The sequence below is a fragment of the Coregonus clupeaformis genome, chromosome 13, assembly GCF_020615455.1.
Source record: "Coregonus clupeaformis isolate EN_2021a chromosome 13, ASM2061545v1, whole genome shotgun sequence".
Classification (NCBI taxonomy): domain Eukaryota; kingdom Metazoa; phylum Chordata; class Actinopteri; order Salmoniformes; family Salmonidae; genus Coregonus; species Coregonus clupeaformis.
The window spans coordinates 25,345,779-25,352,817 of NC_059204.1; positions in this window are offsets into that span (position 1 = coordinate 25,345,779).

The following is a 7,039-nucleotide window of genomic DNA, read 5'->3' on the forward strand; positions in this document are numbered from 1 at the left end:
GGTAAAACAGTTGATTACTCTTAAGGAACCAATTGAGCTCGGCTATAAAAATCAAAGAGAAATTAAAATAGACATACTAATATCAGAACATATACCTATTGCATTGTTGGGAAGAGATGCATTGTGTAAATTGAACTGTACAATAAGATGTACACTAGACGGCTGTCTGGTAGAAGATTTTAAAAGAGTAGGGTTTTTGGGAATCATATTTGCTTGAAAAGATAATATCATAGGAAGGATGATAATCTATTAGACTGCCTATTAGACAATCTGTCTGAAAAATAAAGTTAAAAGGGGTGACTGTTATTCTTGGTTACATTCCTACACCAAGAGATCTCAAACTAGGCTAAAAGATGTTCGATAGTTTGCCAAGTCTGTGTGTAAAGAAGTCAGAAGCAGGTGGGGACTTCCCAATCACATATTCTAAAAATTGGTGGTAAAAGGATTTTGTGAATAAATCAGTGGAAAGAGTTTTTTAAAAGTTAGGAGAAAAGTTAGATTAAAAAAGTTAGGAGAACTAGGGTTGAAGGAACTCTAAGACAGTAAGCTACGTTTTAATGTTAGTAGTAAGAGAGAGAGAACAGTGGTGAGGGAAAATTTAGAGTTTAGTGTTTAGTGGGAAGATAGATATGGTAGGAGTTTAGATCTGTTAGGATCAGATGCATTGAGAAAGTATGCGTTGCTGAATGATAAGAGAAGATGGAGGGTGATTGAGTATCTATATTTACAATTCCCCGCAGGAAGATCAAGGTGATTATAAGTGTATTTTTTATAATCAACAGTTTGAAAGTGAGGGATTAGAGTAGGAAGAGAGAGTGAATGTAGTGACACTAGTGGTGATAGATGGAAATACAAGTAAGGAGTTAAAAGTCTCAGGGAGAATGGATGAAGTAACAACAAGGACATCAACACTTCAGTCTATTATAACAACAGTGAGAAGCAATTTAACTCTTTCAACATTGATAGTTATTAAAGCCATAAATATAGTGCATTTGATTACAAGGGAGCAGATAGCTCCAGCACCAATTTTAGAGGAAAAGACTGTTATTAGGGTTAGGATGGGTGATACAGCTCATCTTCCTTGTAGCTGTGAGAGATGGAGTGGGGATGGTGATGTTCCTCCCACATGGAGAGATAATTATGGAGAAGTATTGTTATCAGGACCAGAAGTAGAAGCTGTTGCACCTAGTCAAAGGAAGTATATTTTGTACAACGATATGAAGTGGAAGAGGGTTATGAGTGATTGTTCACTTATTTTGCGTAATGTTACAGAGAAAGATCAGGGAGAATATATGTGTACTTATCTAGTGCAAGCATTAAAATTTGTTCCGGTTAAGAATTATTGGTTAAAAGGCTATGTAATTCGTAAAGTGACGCTTATAATGGAAGAGTTGAAGTCTGTTGAAGCTTCCACAGTCACCGAAGGAGTTCAGGAGAAGTATATTACAGTAGCCACTCCAACAGTAAATAATACACAGAGGATATCGGTAGCTTTCCCACTAGAAGTAGTTAAGGGTGTTAATACATCAACTAAATCAACTACTTTAAGGGTAACTTTGAAAGGGATTAATGGTACGACGGCGATAACAAATGTAGGAAGTATGACACAGACACCAACAACAACTTTTCTGAAATTAAAGGATGTAGCAAGAGTGACTCAGGAGTTTATGGTACGGATGGAGAGTGCTGTCAATGGTAGTAAGGATAGGGTTAAAATAGGAGAGCAGATGGTGGTAGAGAATAATATAGATTCATCTGAAATAGTGCAAGATACTATCATGGAGGTACAGGATGAGTTCTTTGATTTCAACATAACATCAGAAGATACATCTGATCAATACCGCTCGTTAGGGAAAAGAGGAACTAAATGGAAGGCATATGGATTTGATTCTTCTGTTTTGAAGATTAAAGATGAATGGGCAGGTAGGAATCTTTGGTTCCAACAGTTAACTCATTCTGTAAGATCAGTGAGGAATCTTGAGGGTCCATGTCTGTTGAGAATTCCAGCACCAGACACGTGGGGTTCCATTTTAGAGACGGTCGCTCAACCTCTATCAAGTACATGTCAATCTTATGCTTTGTCATGGCTGTTGTATCAGCAACAATCATTAACAGATAAAATAATGTCGTTGTCAAAACATTTGTTTAAGCCTAGGTTTAGGTGTTCTTGGTTAAATGAATTACCCTATGTGAATTTGTTAGATGGGAAGGAAAATCTGTTAACAGCGAACCCTGAAGCATTGGAGGTGAAACCAGTGAGGGCTAAAAGTTGTTTTTGTTCTAATAAAACATATGATGGAAACGGTATGTTTATGGGAATATCAGATTGTGATGATTATATGATGACTTTGGGTAAGCATTACCTTAAGGGTAGTAATGAGAAATATAATGTTACTTTTTAGGTTCCAGTTAGTAAGAAGAGCAGGACTTTGATGGTGAAAGATTAGCTTTTGGCATGACAATGTGATTATTGGGAATTTTAGAGATATTTGGAGGGTTTGTGGTGATAAAGTGTATATATTCTTACCCTATGGATGGACAGGATGTTGTTACATGTCAACGTTGAAGCTTCCATATGAGGTTTTTACCATTAAAAGAGGGGTAGCACCGGACACAGATAAATCTGAATCTAGGTTTGGAAATAGGGTGAAAAGAGACATGGCGACATTTCATAGTCTGGGAAGCCTATCATTGGAGGATAAGTCTAAGAGAGAAGTGGGGATTTTTCCATGGTATGGTGTAAAATTTGGGAAGATCATATTGATAATATTACCTATACTTTGATTCCAGATAGTTATAAATGCATTGAAGAATATAAGGGATGCATTTGGTAGATCTGAAGGAGCTGGATGGTCAGCAAAGTCTTGGTTGCAAGATCAGTTAGGCCCAGTGGGAGCAGTGATGGTTTAGATTTAATAGCAGTTTTGATAGCACTGTGTGTGATGTTTTCTTTTGTAAATTGTTACTAGCCTTTGAGAAAGCTAGGATATTGAGATGGGTTGGAGTAGTGATGCCTGGAGACAACGCTCAGATGCCGTTGTTGACTGTTCCTGATCTGGATGAAGATGGACAAGTGGGACGGGATGGAGTATTGATGGATAAATATCCTTTTTGATTATTTGATCATTTTTCAAAAAAAAATTCAATATTAGTGTGATTTTAGTATGATGTTATGAATCAAATGGAGGAAATAGGATAATGTGATTCATATATCATTTTATATCATTTTTTATATTCTTAGTTGATATTGATGTTTTAATTTGAAAGTGTTGTTTTGCAAAAGATACTGTTTGGTCTTTTCTTTTCTTCCAGAAGCATTTGGGGGAATATGTAGAGATTGAAATACTCAAACAAGGACAATATGAAGGGACAATATGAAAGGAGAATGACTGGAGGAGATGGAACAAGGAAGGTGTGGAAATGTTCCGATTCCATCATCAACGGTGCATTGGATCGACACTGCTGGGGAGATGAAGTGTAGTGGACTACATTCCAGTGTCTGCAATGAAATATAGACATATTTGCATGTGTAATACATAATTTGTGTCATATTCTTAGGTATTAATTTTTGTAGAATGATATTTGATGTTATTGAATACATGTGGGGATCTTAGATGTTTTTGTTTATTTCGTGAATGTTTAGGGACATGGAGTCTAGGCAGGGATAGAGATCCACTGTAGGGTCCGATGGGTCGACCAGCCTTAGTGTGGATATTTTTTGGATAGTATTTTGTTTGCAGGGCCTTTCATGTGTATTTAATTGCATCATAGTTTCAAATGCATTGATAAAGATTTATGAATTGATCTGGAGTACCTAGGTGGTTGCCTGGGGCAGAGGGACCGTGAGAGAATTTTACTGTCTTGATTGATGGATGGATTTAAACGAAGAAGGCTGCCAGACAGTTTTTTCGCTCTTACACTCCATAAAGATTTGTTCATATTTCATAGTAATGTATTCATACTCCATAAAGATTTGTTCATATTTCATAGAAAGGTATTTACACTCTAGAGAAAAATGTTTTTGGTTTAATGTTAAAGATACTCAATAAGAGAAATTGTTACTTGTCATAATCCTATTCTGTTTGTTTTCGAGACTTTTAGTTAGTCTCGAAGGGGGGAATATGTAGTGTATTAAGATTATGACTTTGTTAATGTTTTCAGTGGAACCTGAGAGGATGTTTATTTTAGTGTCAGAGGGAATTGTTTTAGTGTGACGCCACATACAACAGACAGGAAGTGTGTGTTGTAGACAGGGGATTGGACAGTAGAGGGAGCCACCCATATATTGGGAAGATTATATACACTGGGTAAAAACGAAGAAGAGGTTAGAGCGGCCATTGCAATCTGGGAGGCCGCTCTCCGGGTGGTCATGACATCTGTAAAACTTATGCTGGAATCTTGTGATATGAATAAAACTTATGATCAAAGGTTCAGTATGAGCGGACTCCTTTGTTTATCAGCAATGACTAGCAACTTTGACTCGACACTACACTTGCGCTCTATGTCCTTTACTACCGTTCCGCTAAAAACCGCTCCATACTCACTGGAGAAAAAAAACTCCTGCTCCAAATTCGCTCCATTCATTAAAATCATAATTTAACCAACACCCATATATTTGTGTGCCTACCTGGACCTACCAATTGTTTTTTAAGTATTGGAACCAAACCATATGGATTTGAATGAAAAGTATTTGAATAAACATGAAAAGGGGAATGTACTGTAAGAAGTGAACATTTCAAATAGGCTACATGTCATATTAAACAGCATATAAACACTCTAAATAGTTCAGGAGCCATACAGGGAGCTATTATTTAGGCTATATTATTTCTATTATTTCAAGGCTATAGCCTACAAAGAAATACATTTGCGAGTGCGACACAATAGGCTGGTAGTGACATAAAGCATGCAGCATTTAAACAACATTTCGTTGTATTAAATCATTATAGTCTATAAGTTGCCATATAGGCTGTGACTTACTTAGAATTAAATACAAATTAAACGAAAAATGACTTATTAGTGCCTTTGAATTCATTTTTAGAATTCATTTTTAGAAACAGTTTGTCCAGTCTGTGGCTTCAGGCTCATGCGATGGTGTCTGGAGAGCCCGCCAGCAGCAGAGAATATCCTCTCCACACTTGCAGAGCCACTGAGGATGCTAAACACCCTTTTGGCCACTCTTGCCAGGCTGGGCAGAGATGCAGAGTTGTTTTCTTATTTTTCTATAGGTAGGCCTAAAGGCTTTTAGGCAAAATAACCCAATCAAAACGGAAAGCTCCTTGAACGTGGGAATATGCCAGGCCTATTGGGCCAAAATAAATTATGGCCTATTGTATATATAATAGAACGAAAATGAAGAGATCTGACTTCTAGTTTATAAATACTTTGCTACAATGACACACTTAGTTATCTACCCACCTCATTCCTTTCTTTTAGCATGTGCATGTAGTAAGTACACCATCATACTTTTTGGATACGTGTCTTTTCAGATTTCACAATGATTCTATAGTTGTGGACACTACATCACATCACTCCCTCTGTTGCTCTTGGTCCTCATCTTTTTAAGTCACCTTGATTTAGCACCTATGTGTTTTATCAGTTTCTTTATGAAAATATTTACCGAACTCCATAACAGTAGCTAAAGCAAGGGGCTATTAGCAGCACACAAGTAGACAAAAAATGAGCTCGTGAAGTGAGCGCTACTGGAGCTGGCGAGAAGGCCGACACTCCCGCCTTTGGGAATCTCGCTCCACGGTTCAGTCAAATCGGGCACGCTCCGCTACTAGCTCGGCTCCAGCTCCGCTCATATACTCTGGTACAGTGGGAGTGAGACTCTTGAAGAAAGTGGATCCAGGCCCTTTGGCTGATCCATATGTGGTATCAGGTTGGGTGGAAAAATATGTTGGGTACTGTTAAATGTGTGAAGGTAAGCCGAAGTGAACTTGTGATGTTTGTTTGTGTTTCTTCGGCCCAGACGAAGCGGGCGCTCCATGCCACGCAACTCGGGTCAAGCTCTGTTTCTTACTTTGCTTTTAAGAACAGGGCACCATTGAAATGAGTGATTTCTGTGGTAGCGTTGAGTGTGGAGGTGGAGCAATTGAAGTAGAAGATTCCTGGTGTTTGTGACGCCCGTCATTTGGTGTGATGCAGACCCGGTGGGGAGTGTTATTTTATTTAATATTATTTTACTGTCACTATTTTAGTTTAGCAAATGTTTCTTACTTACTTAAAAAAAAAACTCTGCATTGTTGGTTAATGGCTCGTAAGTAAGCATTTCACAGTAAGGCCCGTTGTATTGGGCGCATGTAACAAATACAATTTGATTTGTACAAGATTTGACTTCAGAAGAGTTACAGCAAATATTTTTTATAACTAACCCAAGATAGACCACAGCCTGTTGTTTCCAATGGGAGCAAATGAATCATAGTGGGCAGAACAAGCAAGGAGGTGGGCAGAGCCAAGCACGAGCTAGCGAGAGCCTATTGGCGTGTTCTAGCATATATTTGCATATTTCCGTTAGGGAACGCCTACTCTGTGAAGCGCTTGTTTGCATTAACTCAATTCACCCTTGCACTCCTTCTAAACAATGCAAACAAAAAAAACTTTGGCAAATGGTAAAGTCTACCAAAAGTCCAATCTGTTCGTAACAGATTCTAGTTTTGGAAACAGAAAACTGTATTGAGATCAAATGAGAAAATTAGCAGAATATCGGCCAAAATCCATCTCGCGTAATCTTCTCCCACTGCCAGCCACTGGGCTTCCTCTCACCACCATATTTAGTAGTGAGTGGAAACGCCAACCGGATGCTTCACATTTATACATCCGGTGAAATATCTGTGTAATTTTTCTATATGTGGGTACAGGGTGTGTAGAGTGGCATGGTGCAGGAGCGGATAGGGTTAAAGTAGTGGAATTGGGGTAGTGGGTTTTAAATGAGTGTAGGGTTAGTTGGAAGGGTTTTTAAAAAATAGTTTTTATCGCAAAACATAATGGATTTATACTATAGTCCAGTTGGGGGCGGTAATGCAACATATTGGATGCC